Consider the following 16,755-nt stretch of genomic DNA (forward strand, 5'->3'; position numbering starts at 1 on the left):
AGAGAGAGAAAGGGAGAAAGAAAGGAAAAGGGGGAGGGAGGGAAGAAGGAAGGAAGGAAGGACTTGGAGGATTGGTGACAAAGAGATTATTGATGGAACTAGCTCGCGTGTGGATAGATCTCTTAGAATGGATACCAAATGTACAAGTATTTGTATCCTGTATGAATCTTCATTAACCCACTGTGTCAGAGGGTTTCAGTAAGCAAGTGAACAAGATGATGTTGAAAGAGAACATGGACTCCTCCTCTTCACAGCCTACTGGGATCCCTCCTTAAGCTTGAAAATAAAGGAAAAATTGTGAGTCCCTTCGAGGGAAATTCCGGGCACCCTGAAACCAGCAACTAGGGAAATAAATTAATAACCTGCTAAGCAAGAAGATAAAAATAGCATAAACAATAGTCACTCAAGTGAGTCAGTCATGAGATGTTTGTTTCCTTATAGAAACTAAAGATAACATTTTGACATATGTCCTTGAGTTGAGTTGTTTTTCAGAAACCAGGACCTCCACCAGATGGAAAATGTTGGTCACTGTCATATAGACTTTGACAAACAGGAACCAGAAGATGGATAAGGAAGTCCTAGAAATTTTCCAGCCTTTAACTCACATCGGAGAACCCCCTCATCCATGGCTTAAAAACTCTTGCTTGTAAGCCATCTTACAAAGATTTCAGATCTAAGTGTTAGTGGCCCATTAACCTTGCTTGGTGCTCTGCAATAAATGCCTTACTTTCTCTCACTGCAAATCCTAGTGTCAATGTTTGGCTTTGCTGCACTGGAGACGCAGACCCAAGTTTTGTTGCTTAACAATCTGTTCTATGGATATCAGCAACTCTTTTTTCAGCTATTTCAGCATTTGCTCAAGAAACTTTTGAACGTAGTGACCATGCCTGCCATGATGAAGGCTGTACATAGGCTCAAAAAACAAGACAAAAACTTTTCTGTTGAAATCCAATTTGCAAGAGCCAAAACCAATCCTAATCCCTAGATATGATGTAATATCACAGTGGAAACAGCCAGTCACCTGATGGTAAATTGATTACATTCAACTCTTTCCATGATGGAGAGGACAAAACTTTTCTTCAAAGCAACAGACACTTTGGGATTTGAATTGACTTTTCATACCTACCATGCTCTGTCAGTATTGACTTGTTGAAAGCCCCACTTACACCAGCCTCAACTTAGGTGGGCATTAAAATATAATGATTTGGTTTTTTCCTTTTTTTTTTTTTTTTGAGACTGTTCAACTTGTTCTTGTAAATCCTTTCCTGTCCCTTAATGATGCCTTGAGCAGCTCTCATAGCTTTCTGGCAATTTTAAGTATTAAAGGTCTTATTCAGTTTATTTTTAATTTTAAATTTTATTGTTTATTGAATAAGTTACATAGCCAAGGATTCAAAATATAAGAGGTACAAAAGGGCATGCATTGAAAAATCTCTGTGATATTTTAAATTTTGTTATGTGTGATGACGATATTGTAGTTCTGTAGGAAAATGTTCTTACTTTTTAGGGATGGGTACTGAAGTATTCAAAGATGGTATGCCATAATGTCTATAATTTAATTTAAAATACTTCAGCAGAGAGAAAGAAAGGTGGGTAGTTAAATATGACAAAATATGAACAATTATAAAATCCGAATGATAAGTATATAGATGTTCATTACACATTATATAATGTAAACTAGAAATAAAATCCAATCCCCACCCCAACCCTGGCCAACCAAACAGACCCCTTGTGGCAAAAGTGATACCAGAAAAAACTTAAAAACTAAATTCCCAGCCCTGACAGAGTGAGAGGTCAGACACAACTCATTATACCCTCCTCCCTTTTGTGGTTTAGACACAACTGACCAGCATTAAAGTTAAAATAGAGATCATTAGACTGATAGAACAGACTCTTTGTGGCAATAAGATACCAAATTATAAGCAGAATCTAAGTCCATGCCAGGGAAGGGTTAAGTCACGCATTCTTTCACTTAAAGAAGAAACTATGTTCTAACTGCCACAAGGTTTTCCTTTTTCTCTGGCAGCTAAACAAGCACTGGACCTGAGATAAGCAATATTCAAACAATTTGCAGCTACACTAGATGCTGACTAACTGTATCCTCTTCCACCAACTGTAACTATAGCTTTGATTGGACGTGAGACTGATTTCAGTAGCTTTCTCCTGATAAGACCGGTCATGGACTGATTCTAGCCCTTTTACAGAGATTGCGCACTTCTGTGCTCTCCTGTCCTAAAGTGACCATTTGACATATAGAGCCTAGTTGTAATACATGCAAATGTTAAGTCTCCACTTCAAAGTGAACATGTAACATGCATGTTTGTTCAGTGTGCATGTGTCAGGGCCCCTTCTTGAATATTCATAGCTCCTTCAGTAACCTGTTGAATATGTATGTTTGGTCAACTCATTCAGTATAAAGCTTCCACTTCAACCCCTCCTCCTTCAAAGTGCCTGTCTCTGGATGTGGCCAGAGGAAGGCTTCCCAGCCTGCAGTTTGGCCACCTGGCAGGCTGTAACCCTTAAGAAGAAATACAGTCTTTTCTCTCTTTTTCTAAATTTGTATCTTGTGATATTTTCTTTAAGTTAAAAATACATAAATCTTTGGGAGCAGATGTGTTTCCAAATTCAGGTTTGTTTTTTTTTTTAATTTTAGAAAGATAATGTGCTTACACTATATAATGTAACTTCCAGCAGAGTTTCACAGCATATCAAACACCTCAATATTTCTGCTTTGAGATTTATGATTGGTCACTTTAAATGAGTTAAAGGGTATAAAGAAGTTCAGGTTTTCCCCTCAGATACATTGTAGTGTCAAATTTATGGAGGAAAGATTTGGAGTTTTTAGAATTTTATGGATTTCAGAACTGTGATTAAGGGATCCTGGATATGTACTAGTCTATTTTCTGTGTTTTTTGCATATGTAAACATTTTCAAAATAAAAATTTTTTAAATAAAAATATACAATCTATTCCTACCACTAGTCACCTAATTTCATTCACTAGAAACAGCCAAAGGTATTGATTTGTTTTTTTTCTTCTAGACAGGGTCTCTCTCTGTCGCCAAGGCTGGAGTGCTGTCACCAACGCTGGAGTGCAGTGGCATGATCTCAGCTCACTGCAACCTCCACCTCCCAGACTCAAGAGATTCTCCCACCTCAGCCCCTCAAGTAGCTGGGGACCACAGGCATGCACCACCATGCCTGAAGAATTTTTGTATATTTAGTAAAGACGAGGTTTTACCGTGTTGCCCAGGCTGGTCTCCAACTCCTGAGCTCAAGTGATCTGCCCGCCTCCTCATCCCAAAGTGCTAGGATTCCAGGTGTAAGCCACCATGCCCGGCCTTCATTTCTTATACAGCCTTTCAGAGATATTTTAAGTATGCAGAAGCAAATATTTATATATAATTTTGCCCTGGGATTTTACAGAAATAGTAGAAATTTTTCCTGTAGCCATACATACAAAGCTGCATCTCTATTTTGACAGCTGCATACTATTTCATTATGCAGCCAGTCCTTTATTGATGGGCAATTAAGCTATTAATATTTCCTATCACTTTCCATTTATAAACGCTGCTGAGCTTCAGACACTTATTATCTTACATATGTGTGAGTCTGTCTCTAGGACAAATTTCTAGAAGTAGAATTCCTGCGTCAAAGAATATACACATTTAAAAAATGTATAGACTTCGGGCCCGGGCGCTGAAAGGTGGGGGTCTTCCGCGGAGAAAAGCCAGCAGCTAGAGCGACGCAGGGCCAGGAGGGCAGGACCGCCCCGCGGCCGCAGCCCGGAGCTTCTTCAGCCCCCCGACACGGGCCACCCTCGGGTCCGTTCTCCCCGCCCGGTCGCCGCCCGCCAGCCCTCCATCCCCCAACCGCCCGACCTCCTAAGAGCTGAAAGAATCATTTTTGAGAGTCATGACCCATAGCTGCCTGCTTCGTCCCCCAACCCTCGACGACGAAAAGGACTTCGGCTCCCGGCCGCGCGGCTCCGGGGAAGGAAGAGAGAGCGACCTCCGCCCCTCTCTCAGGGCCACTCTAGAGGGAAAAGCCGCCCCGAGGCCGGCAGAGCGCCCAGCCGCCGCGGAGACCGGAAGCCTTCTGGAGCCCAAGGCTGTGCACGCGCCCTGTGCTGATTCTCTGCCTAGGAAAGGACTATGCAGCTGGAGATCAAAGCACCCCTGAACTTCATCATTTTCTACTCTTGTACAACAAGCTGCTCTGGCGCTTCTGAAAAAGAAATAAGAAGTCCACTGGTACCCTGACAAACCGCTGAAGGGCTCTGGCTTCCACTATGTCCACACTAGGGAGATGGTGGACCCCTTTGGGGAGCTGGCCGCCAAGCCAAGTGGCCTGGCAGTGGAAGATGTGCGGGCCAATGTGCCTGAGGAGATAAGCATATGGATTGACCCCTTCGAGGTGTCCTACCAGATTGGCGAGAAGGGAGCAGTGAAAGTGCTGTACCTGGATGACAGTGAGGGCTGCGGGGCCCTGGAGCTGGACATGGAGATCAAGAGCAGTTTCAGCCCTGACGACCAGATACTCATGCCCATCGGAAGCCAGGACAGCTCCTTGTCCAACTCCCCGTCGCCAGGCTTTTCCCATCACCCAGCCCCACCTTCATCCTCTGCCTCGCCAGCCCATCACCTTCACCATAGACTCCTTTGCTGCCACCAAATTAGGCTCCACGAAGATAAAGAAGAGGGGTGGGGCAGCAAGTGGTAGAGGAGCAGCCAGCGGTGAGGCAGGTGGCCAGCAGCCACCACAGTAGCCTCCATGGCCCGCTTCAGCACCAACAGCTTGTTGAAACACAAGAGTCTTTCTCTGTCTATGCATTCGCTGAACTTCATCCCATTCAACCGGGCCCTCAATCCTAGCTCTCGCCCAAGGCCACATACAGTCTCAAGTACAACAGTGGTGGCTCGCCCAGTTTCTTCTTTGATGGGGCCAATGGCCAGGGCAGTGGCACCCCATTCCCCTTTGGAGGCAGTGGGACTGTCACCTGCAACAACAGCAGCTTCCGCATGGTCTAGGTATTTGGAGGTGGCGCCACCCGCCACTTCCTGGAGAAGCCACCCTTCATGGAAGGCCTCAGCTACAACCTGAACACCATGCAATATCCTAGTCAACCGTTCCAGTCCGTGGTGCTGGCCAACTGACTGTCTACCTGCCCTGGGGCCAGGCACCCAAGACCACAGAAAAGAGAAAGAAAAGGAAAGGCCAAAAAAAAAAAAAAAAAAAAACCAAAAAAAAGGAAAAGAAAAATGTACAAGAAGATTTTCTCACTCTCACTTCTAGAAAAAAAGATCTAGTGCAGGCACGGAATGGGAGGGGCTCCCAAAGCACCAAAATGTGTTTAACTTAACCCCCTACCACTTACAACTTGCCCATCGGCCTGTATGGTTGGGTTTTATATTTCTTTTTTCTGTCTTTGTTTTTTTAACATGTAGTTCTCTATATAACATCTTTAATTGGTGGCTTCCTTTGCTAAGAATGGTCCAGAAATGAATTTCTGCTCCCTGTTCCTCCCTTCCTCCTCACACTCCTGGTTTAGGATTGGTGTGTCCAAGCTCACAGGGAAGGAAGAGCTGCAGCTGGAACCTGACCCTCCTTGGAACAGGGAGAGGCTGGCCTGTGTCACTGCCTCTGTCACCCAGCTATCCTCACACTCAAAGGCATCCAATCTTGGCAGGCCTTCTCAGGCCCTGCCACCGAAATAGGCCTGACTCCAGCCCCCACTCCATTTCAGGCTGGGCCACAAGGAGCTGCCAGTTGGCCACTTGACACACCCCCCCACACACACCCTAGAGCTGATGTCTGTGACTACAGTAAGGTTAGCATTTTATCTAGTTTAATTCCTGTCATCTCTGTCCTGAGGCCCCACCTCACCATTCCCTCCAGGCCCAGACCATCATCAAGGCCCTGGCCACCCAGCCACTGATGCATATGGCCTTTTCTTTCTCTCATGCAGCTTCTTCTCCCCTGGGCCAGAGGTTGTGGGTAGGGAGGTGGTGTGTGTGTGTGTGTGCATGGTTTGCTGTCCAGTTTTAAAGGATTCCAAGCCATGTGAAACTTACTCTCTAGATGTGATTCTGGGTTGTGACAAATGCTTATTAATGAGTGAGGCTGGGGAGTGGGCTGGGAGTATTAGCAGTCCTTTTGCAGTGTGTGTGGTGGGGTCACACCACTATGGTTAAGCCTAAGACACTCCCAGAGAGAAGCACTGCAGAAGGAACTGGTTTCCAGACTGCAGAGGGATCTGCACTTTTGTTTTTGACCACCTCCACCAGAAAAATAGGTTAGCTCTGAAGGGCCAAGGGAATACCCAAGCCTCTGATGCCTATGAGAAGTCCCTGGACTTCGACCCTCCTGTTGTGTGACCTTAGCCACGTGGGAAGCTGCTCACCTGAGCACCTATGGGGGTGAGAAGGGAGGCAGGGTGGGATATTGGAGTCAGCATCTGCAGTGGGCAGCCCTGAGCCTGGAGTGGATACTTTTTGGTCTTTTGGTTGTAGATGTTATTTGAGCACATTTGTGCTCCTGCCTGATAGAGCTTCTCAGTACTTCCTACTATCCCCCTCACTGCCCTGACCTAACCCCACTGGACCTAATACAGTGAGGGGTAGTGTCCTGGACAGGGACTCTGCACTCCCATCTGACGTGTTTGGATCACAGGAGAGTGTTTGCTCCTCCGCCTTTGCTAGAAGAGGGTTTGTTTCTCCAACCCTAGAAGGCCAGGCAAACGTGGACAGGAGCCAGGGGAGCAGGGTAATAAACATTTTATTATTTGGCAAGTGGGGCACTTGGCATCAGGGTCCCATCACCAGAAAGCACCAAAACCCCTGCCACCACACTCACTCCATCCTCCCCAGGGACCTCAAGTGGGCAACTGCTGTGGCTGTGGGTCCAGCCCAGGCAGGCACTGCCAGCCTCCTCTCCCTGCAGTGGGCACTAGCTCTACTTCCCCCAGCAGGCAGTGCCCTGATTTCTCAGCCCAGCACTATCTGTTCCCCTACACTTCTCAGGGGCCAGCCCAGTTTGGGCCACGCTCTCCCTCATTCACGGCTCCTACATAGGTGATAGGCCCAGCAGATAGCTTCTCTCTGGGAAAGGTTGGATGCTGTCTTACATCCCCTTCTAGCCCTCCTATCATCCACACACACAGGCATCCACCCACATCTAGGTCAGCTTGTTTCTCACCACATGCAGGGAGAAAGGGGTGACCAATCCCTTCGTGTCTTTTGAAATATGAGGAAAATTGTGTGTTCAGGAGCATGACTTCAGTGCTGGGCTCTAGAGCCCAGTTCAATCTGTCTTGTCTCAAATCTAGGCATTTTTGCTTCAATTTTATTTTTTTAAGAAAACAAAAACAGAAACCTGCACTAATTTACCTGGTTTCATAGGAAAACTTTCTAAAATTTTTTTACATTTTTTGATGTCCATTTGTATTGAATAATTTGCTATACTTGTGAAATGTAAGCGATATGTATAATAGATGTATATTTCTAACACAATAAACATATTTTTTTACTTTTCAAGATTTTTCCTTAAAAAGATGAGAGAAACATTTTTTTTTTTCAGGAAAAACAACTTTAGAAAAGAGAATAAATCTTCTCTCCCCTTTTCCCATCCTGTCTCTATCTATCCCTCTTTCCCAGGAACAAATCAGAAGGTAGATTATTTTGTGAAGAATGTGAACTGTTAGTCTGGAATGATGTCTTTTCCTCAATGCAGTGAGCTAAGGATCCTCTAGTTTTCTCTCTAGGGATGGGAAGGGGGCATTGAGACAAGCCTAGAGAGGAACCAGGAGAGCAGGGTCATGAGCTTTTTTCTTTAGCGAAGGAAGAATACAATCAAGGGGCTTGTATTCAGAATGTTGTGCAATATTTTGGAATGGGACATTGGTATGTTTAGAAATTTTTAGTTTAAAAACAAAACAAAAAGATTTATGAAATCTGTAGAGTTTCTACTGTTCCAGATTGTTTTAAGTTTGTATGGAAAGCATGATATATTATATAATTTTTAAAAATGTGTACATACTGCTAGATTGCCCCCAAAGTAGTTATAAAAATTTACAGCTCTCTAACAATACCTGAAAGTTATTTCCCCTCCCACCTTCACCAAAGTTTTTGATCTTTGACAGTCTTATTGGGAAAAAATGGCATATTATTGTGGTATTAATGAACGTTTTTTAAAAAACAAGCTCTGGCGAGTTTATTTAAAGAAATTTTTGCATGGTTTACTTTTCACTAGTCTGTGCTGGCATGCTTCTAAAGATGTCAGAATCACCTGGATCAATGACAGCCAGTGTGCATACTCTGTAGTATTTTCCGCATCCTGTGGCCAGTTCAATATTATTGCTGCTATAGTGATGGACACCAGTTTTGGCCAAAATTGTGTAGTACTCTATTTCAGATTTCTTCAAAGGTAGGCAGTTGTTAGCGAGAATGATCAATTTCGCTTTGCCTTGTCTGATCATCTTCAGAGTCCGCTTGTACCCCAGCACATCCTTTCCTCTTTTCAAAACAAGTTGGAGCCTAGAGTTGCTGGACTCCAGTGATTTTTTCATTTTCTTTGCAGCCACCATCTTCCTGCCTTAGGTGCCAGATGGCCTCCAACCAAGAGCAGCCACCAAGATGCTGCAAGGGAGCGAGAAAGGAATATTTCTTTAAATATGAATGAGGTTGAATGAATTAGTATTCATGCATATTTCCTTCCTGTGAATTTTCTGTTTATGTCTTTTCCATTTTTTCTGTTTGTGATGGTGTTTCTTTTGGTTTTTGAGACATAGTCTCCCTCTGCTGCCCAGAGCTGGAGTGCAGTGGTGTGATCTTGGCTCACTACAACCTCCACCTCCCAGGTTCAAGCAATTCTCGTGCCTCAGCCTCCTTAGTAGCTGGGACTGCAGGCCAACACCCTGCTAAATTTTGTATTTTTTGGTAGAGACAGAGTTTCACCATGTTGGCCAGGCTGGTCTTGAACTCCTGAACTCAAGTGATCTGCCCACCTTAGCCAAAGTGCTAGGATTAAGGCGTGAGTCATTGCAGGCGGCCTGTGATAGTATTTCTTTTGTTGACTTGTATGATTATCATGTATTAGGGAAATCAGTCCTTTGTGATAAACACAGAATTTTTCTATTTAACTTTGTTCGTGGTTTTTGTTATACAGAAATTTTAAATTTTTAAGTAGTTTAATTTAATAATCTTTTATGTTTTCTAGGTTTTCTGTGATACTTACAAAGACCTCCTCATGCCAAAACTATAAAAGAAAATTCTCTCTTTTATTTATTTTTTTTAGTGCTTCTATGGGATTTTTTTTTTTCTGTTTAAATTTTGAATTCCCTGGTTGTGAGATGTGAGATGTGGATTATGCTCTATTTTTTTCAGATGTCTGTCTAGATATTCCAGTACCCTTTATAGCATAATTCATCTTTTCTCCACTGCCTTGAAATGTCAACTTTATCAAATGCTTAAATATTTGTGCCTGCTTCTGGATTTTCTATCCTATTTGTACTACAATGTTTTATTCGCTGTGCCTTAAAATATGTCTAAATACCCAAAAGGTGTATGTCTGCCTCATTATTCTTTTCTGAATTTTCTTGGCTACTAATGTTGTTTATTTTCCATGTAAACTTTAGAAGCAATATATACAGTTTGAAAACAAAACTCTATTTTAATTTATATTGGCATTATGTTAAATATGTAGACTAACTTGTAGAGAAGATTGACAAAGTGTTCTTTATATTCGTCTTGCAATTTCCTTCTAAATTTATTTCTCAATGTTTTATCTCTTTTGTTGCCATTGTAAATGGGGTCTTTCTTCCATTGTGTGTGAGTAGGAAGGCAAGTGATTTATCTTATTTATTTGTATAAATATCTTTAATTTCATAAATAAATCCTGTGTACCTTCATATATCCAATGTAATGATACTTTTATCCCCTTCTTTTGAATTTATTTATTTAAATAATTCTGACTAACCCAAAACACTACAAAATTCTTGTGATGAAAGTGGACATCTTTCTAACTTGTTGCTAACTTCAAAGGTAATGCATATAATGTATTCTCTGAAAAACAGGATGATGACCATTGATGTAAGTTAGATATGTTTTCTAATGTGAGGTAAGGAGCTATCCTCTTTTATTAAAAGCTTCAAAAATTACAACCAAAAAAATGGATCTTAATGCAACCAAATGCCATTTCCACATTTACCTAAATCCTTATATGCTTTTTCTCCTCACGTATGCTAATGTGGTGAATTATGTTTAAAGATTTTTCTATTTTAAATAGTACTTATGCTCATCTCCATTTTGTCATTGTGAATTATTTATTCCTTTAGCGTGCTGCTGGATTCTGTTCGCTATCATTTTATTTAGGATTCGGCATAAGAAAGAATGAAAAATGGGGTTTTCCTATTGGTAATTATCTTGAGTTTTGAGATCACTCTTAGAATTGTTTCTGAAAAAAATCGAATATTCCCTTTGCTTTTTACATTCTGGAATCATTTTAAATGCATTGAAATTATCTGTTCCTTAATGGTTTATTAAAATTTATCTGTGAAACTGTTATGTCTAATGCTTTTTCTGGGGGAAGTCTGTTGACAACTTTTATTTGTTCTATTCTAATTGGTATGTTTGATTTTCCATTTCTTCTAAAGGTTGTCTGGTATGTTTTGTAGAAATACATTGTAACCAGGTTTTTCAATCATATTGCAGAGCATTAAACAAAATAATATCTTTTAATTTCATCTGCATTTGCGGTTACAAGCATTGCTACCAGCACTGACTCGCTGGAGTGAGAGCAGTTACAGGAACTAACCACAGAGAATGGCAGAGCTCAGAATAGAAACTGAAGCGGAGGGGGAACTCAACTTCCACCTAACACACGGTTTTGGCAGCGCGCGCTTTGTCAGCCAGGGTATTTAAAGTTCGCGGGAACTAGAGGTGCAAAAGGAGGAAAAACCAACAGGCTGGGCCCCGGTGGCTGGCTGTAATCCCAGCGTTTAGGGAGGCCGAGTGGGAGGCTCACTTGAGCCCAAGAGTTGGAGACTAGCCTGGCCAACTTGGCAAGACTCCGTCTCTACAAAACGAACAAACAAAAATCAAGAAATTAGATCTGGATCAAAAAGGAAATTCCTCGAAAGAAAAAGGTCCGGGCTGCGAGATTCTGCCAAGAGTGGGGAAGCACAGTATCCATTGCGTGGCCAGCCCGGATTGCACTGCCTGCTCTCACTGCACACTCCAACGAGTAAGAGGTGCTTGAGGAATATTTATTAAGTAGATCTTCCTCACTCTGTTGTTTTCCTGCTTTGGACTCCGATTCTTAAATTTTGGTCTTTCTGATTCAGACATTTTAAACCCAGAAGGACCTGGGAACGCATCCAGTAAAGATTACACGTCGGCGCACTCACTGCTCTTTGCTCTGAGATTCCATCCCCCAATCCCACCTTAGTGTCCTACCTTGAGGTTCCTGGATGGTCGCCAGAGAATCTCCCAACCCGTGAATTTCAAGAGTCTTTCCTCAGATCCTTAAAGGGCTACCCAAATGGTCCCGCTGGACGAAGATCAGATCTCCCAATTCCTTTGCCCAGACACTACTAACACCTCACCCCCACCCCCGCCCCGTGCTTTTTAGCACTCCCAACCCCCATCTCTGCCAGGCAAAGCATGACAAATCCTTTGCAGGTAGAAATTCTACCTTTTACTTTTTTCACAGTCTTCACACTACCGTCACCACTAAGCTCAACGCAGTAGGTGGTCAGCGCCGAATGTAACATTGACTCTGGAGTCCTATGTAAGTGACTATTAATTGTATTATACAGATTTTTTATTTATTTACTTAATGCGGGATCTCGCACTGTCTCCCAGGCTGGAGTGCAGTGGTGCAATCCTAGTTCAGGGCAGCCTCCAACTCCTGCGTTCAAGCAATCTTTGCGCCTAGGCCTCTCAAAGTGCTGGGATTTCGCGGCTGAGCCACCGTGCCCCACCCCAATTTTTAAAATGATATAAAGTTATATGCTCCTCTGCCTGCCAACCCCTTCAGACGTTGCAAAAGCAAATTTAGTATTAACCAAAAAGCCCTTGCACCCCCCCCCCATTCAATTCCTAAAAATAAAAAAATAATAATCTGCAAGAGTTTGGCTTTGGCATGTATTCCTCAAAGCTACTTAAAAATGAATATATAATTGTATGTGTACTTCTAGACTTATATTTACAAAAACAGAAACTGCTACACAATATTGTTCTGCAGCATGCTTTTTATGTCAGTTACTACCTGTCTATTTTATTCTTTTTGATGGTTGTATAGTAGTACAATTAAGTTGATGCACCATAATTTGTTTAACCAACCTTATACCAACCCTCTTTCAAAGGCTGCTACCTTGAACATTCTTTTATGCTCTTGTTCATACCTTGTTGAATTTATGCAAATATTTCTGTAGAATAGAGCTTTAGAAGTGGAATAGCGAAGTGATGATACCTACCTTTTAAAAAATCAGTTTATTGAAGTTTAATTTCCATTCAGTACAATTTACCTTTTTATATGTAGTTGGATGAATTTTGGCAGACACATGTAGTCATGTAAAGATCTCTACAATAACAAGATACACATTTCCAGCACCCCCCCCCAATATTCTTCCTTACTTCTCTTTAGTCAATCTTTCCCTCTACTCCCAGCCAGATAATTACTAATGTGATTTTTTTACTTTATCTTTTGTCTTATCTGGAATAGAATCATACAGTACAAGCATTTAAATCTGGTTTCTACTTTCTTTCACTTGGCACACTGCTTTTGAGACTCATTTATGTTGTGTTTATCTGGTTTGTTCTTTATGCTGCTGAATAATATTCCATTACATTGATGTACCACAATTTGCTTATCTATTCACTAGGTGATAGACATTTGGATTGTTTCCAGTTTTGGCAATTACACATAAAACTGCTATAAACATTTGTGTACAGGTGGACATGTTTTCAGTTTTTCTGAGTAAATATCTAGAAGGAGGATTATTGGGTCATGGAGTAAGAATATACTTAACTTCATTTAAAAAACCTGTCAAACTGTTTTTCCAAGTGGCCATACCATTTTTGCATTCTCACTGGCAAAGTCTGAGAGTTTCAATTTTTCCATACCTTCATCAGCACTTAGTATTGGTTTTTAATTTTTTTTTAAAGTTTTGTCATTGTAATAGGCATGTAGTGGTTTTAATTTGAATTTTCCTAATGACAATGATATTGAAGTTTTCTCATGTGCTTGTTTGCTATCTGTATATCATTTTTGTTAAAGTGTAATTCAAATCTTTTCCCCGTTTTTACTGGGGAGGGTGGAATTGTTTTCCTATTGTTGTGCAAAATCTACACATGTTTTCTCTGAGTCAGAGAGTTGTCCATTTTTACTAACAGTACCTTTCAAAGAACAGAAGTTTTTAATTTTGACTGTCAAATTATCAATTTTTTATGATATATGGTTTTTTTCTATTTTAAAATCCTTGTCTAACAAAGTCATAAGGATTTTCTCTGAAGTTTTCTTTAAGAAATCTTAAAGTCATAGGTTTAGTTTTAGGTTTTATTTTGGTCTGTGGGCCGTTGTGAGTTAATTTTTGTATACAGTGTTAGGTAAGGATGGAGATTCATGTTTTTGTTTTGTTTTATTTTTGCACATGGCTCTTGTCCAATTGGTACACCACCATTAGTTGACAAGACTTTCCTTTCCCCTCTAAAGGATTAACTGAATCACCTTGGCAACTTTGATGAAAATCTGTTGATATCATGAGTCTATTTTTGAACTGTAATATCTACTTTTAAATTGTGATAAATGATAGGCAAATTTGCCATCCCCACCAGAAAAGTGTGACATCAGCCTTACAAACTGACTCCCAGTTCATTTGGACCCTTGCCTCTTCCTCACCAGAAACGGAAGTAGTACCCTGTGCTCCAGTTTCTCTTCCCTCAGCCCAAACCCAGCTCCTCTTAAAGTCTCATGAGCTGATGCCACTGCACAGCTTGGTAGCAGACAACATAGCAACTTCTATATTCGCCAGAAACTCTTTATGAAGCAGCCAATTCATTTCTCTACGTTAGATATTGTGGAGGCAACTGCTCTTGGGCCGGGTAAGGATTTATTACTGCACTTGGAATCTGCGGATGTGAGTTCAAGACTCAACCAGACCTGGGGGTCTAGTTTTGCGTTTACCTCTCCAGTAACTGCTCATTTCTCTCCTTTACTGAGTAAAACTCCTTTCTAACTTGATATATTTAATTCCAAGGAGTGAGAATGTTATGTTTCAAAACGAAAGAGTTCTCACGTTGTAATTTAATGCCTCTTCTCTGTGAATCAAGTTGGGCTGAGCCCTGGAGACCTCAGAAAAGGACACTGTCTTAGGTTTATCAACTGCTCGGCAGCCAGGTGGAAAAGCCGAATGGGAAGGTTTCTCAGGATGCGACACCCGATGGCCTCATCTTCCGAAGATCCTCGGCTCTCACTTTGCCCCTTAGCCGGCTCACGGACGCCCGGCCTCACCAGGTCACGTGTTGCTTGATTTGTATGCAAAATTTTGTTCGTCCTTTATCTGAAATTCAAATTTAATTGGGTATTCTGTATCTTATCTGGCAATCCTACCGCGAACCCGACCTCAGGCCGGAGGAGGAGAAATTGCGTTCAAGTGTAACTTCCTACCCCACTGAGCCAGAGAACAGTTTTCTTAGTGTTGGGAAGAGTGAAAACCTGTCACCATGAAAAGAAAGGAAGTCTCCTCCAATTGAAAACAAACAAACAAACAAAAACCAAAAGCTGTTACCAGGGACTGGGAGGACAGGTAAAGCCAGATGCAAAGTTAACAGGAAACACTGTTTTCCAAGATCATGCAGCAGCTGTAAAATGTAGCAATGACCCCTCTTTGAGCAATTGCTGACTTTTTACGAGTGCGCAGATCCGCTTTGCCACACCCATCCATGTACTACTGGGGATACCGAAGATCACTCTCTCCTTGTGACCACGCCCAATCCCTAGCTAATCCCCGCTACTCTTAACCCCGCCTCAGAAACACCAAGCAACCCAGAACCGATCCCGCTTCTTTTAGAGACTCCTCAGAATCCTCGAATAGGAACCCCAGCCTTACAAAAGACAGCTCTCTCTAGCCTCTTGTTGAACTGCATTTCTCCGTTACTCTGGAATACCCTGTCACTTCATCTATGTATTAAATCTGATTTTGGTTTGTTCCTGGTGGTCTTCGGCTAGTGTCTTTAACACCACATTACCGCTCTGTGGACACCGATAGTGCAGGAGTTAGAGGGATTAATTCTGGCATTATAGACAGATTAATTCTATAATTAATTATAGACAGATTAATTCTGGCATTATAGCCATCGCATCAGGCCAAAAGCTAATAATGCTTTGAAGCCAGTGATCCAATTTCAGACCTCTGACTTAAGACGCTTTAAAATTCTCATTCCCGGCGGGGCGCGGTGGCTCACACCTGTAATCCCAGCACTTTGGGAGGCCAAAGCGGGTGGATCACTAGGTCAGGAGATCGAGACCACCCTGGCTAACACGGTGAAACCCCGTCTCTACTGAAAATACAAAAAATTAGCCGGGCGTGGTGGCGGGCGCCTGTAGTCCCGCTACTCGGGAAGCTGAGGCAGGAGAATGGTGTGAACCCGGGAGGCGGAGCTTGCAGTGAGCGGAAATTGCGCCACTGCACTCCAGCCTGGGCAACGAGGAAGGCTCCTTCTCAAAAAACAAACAAACAAACAAAAAAACATTCCCATAAAAAAAAAAATCAAATGAGTCGTACTCTCAAATCACACAAAGCTCAACACCATTAATGCCTAAAAATCCATTAAGTGTTGAATATTTATGAAGCCCAATGTATAAACTGCCAGTAGTTACCCAGAAAATCTGAAATAAACCAAGGTCACTGAGTTTATGAGAATCCAGGATTCTCTATCACTTCCTCCTCACTGTGAGTACTTAAGCTTCCATTTAGATGATCTGGGACAATGTTAGTTGAAACAACAATCTCTCCTGTAAGGGCTGCATAAGCCGGTGTGGTCTGACCTCCTTTTCACTTTATTGGGAGGGTAAATCAACACAACTTATATGGAAGAAATTTGACAATATCTTACAAATGAATATTGCCTAGGACACAATATATCTATAGACATTTGTATTGTAAATATAGACACACACATAAAATGCTATGTTCAAAATTATGTGTGTATATATGTATTCAGATACAGGTATGTTTACTGCTTTTTACAAGTAGCACCTATACATATTGTCTTACATCATGCTTTTTTCACTTAATAGTATATCTTGGAGAGATTAGTAGTCTTATATATGCAAGTCTTATAAATAATAGTCTTAATTTGTTTCTGGAAGGATACATGAAAGCTAATAAGAGTGTCCTACTGGTGGCAACGGTAATTAGTGACAAAACTTTGCTATACAACTTTTCATACTTTTTGAATCATGTGAATGCAGTACTTATTTTAAAAATGAAAATAATTGAATAAATTGAATAAAATTATGCATGTTCCTTTTTTTCTCTCAAAAGATCAGCCAAGATGGAAGTTACAAATAGAAACTATGTAATATTGACATTCTTCTTTCCTTTCTCAAGAGGAAATACTTTAGTACTAACTAGAAATGTTCTATGGAATGTATTTGTAAGCTTTGTTATATCTCTATGAGACACTCTCACTCTCCTTCCTTTTTCAAAGACAGGGATCCTTAGACAATAGTGACTGCTTTAAAAGTTAGCATTA

At 41.6% G+C, this 16,755-nt stretch overlaps 2 pseudogenes across 1 annotated transcript; one reads left to right on the plus strand and one right to left on the minus strand.

Moving 5' to 3' along the window:
• The first annotated feature begins 3,815 nt into the window (after positions 1–3,815).
• Positions 3,816–5,264, plus strand: LOC105513863 (annotated as a pseudogene). Its single transcript, XR_001002091.1, has one exon. The product of XR_001002091.1 is annotated as a protein Tob2-like (transcript).
• Positions 5,265–8,234: 2,970 nt separating this feature from the next.
• LOC105513862 lies at positions 8,235–8,582 on the minus strand (annotated as a pseudogene).
• Between the last annotated feature and the right edge of the window lie 8,173 nt (positions 8,583–16,755).

This window comes from Colobus angolensis, unplaced genomic scaffold (genome assembly GCF_000951035.1).
Source record: "Colobus angolensis palliatus isolate OR3802 unplaced genomic scaffold, Cang.pa_1.0 Scaffold237, whole genome shotgun sequence".
NCBI lineage: Eukaryota > Metazoa > Chordata > Mammalia > Primates > Cercopithecidae > Colobus > Colobus angolensis.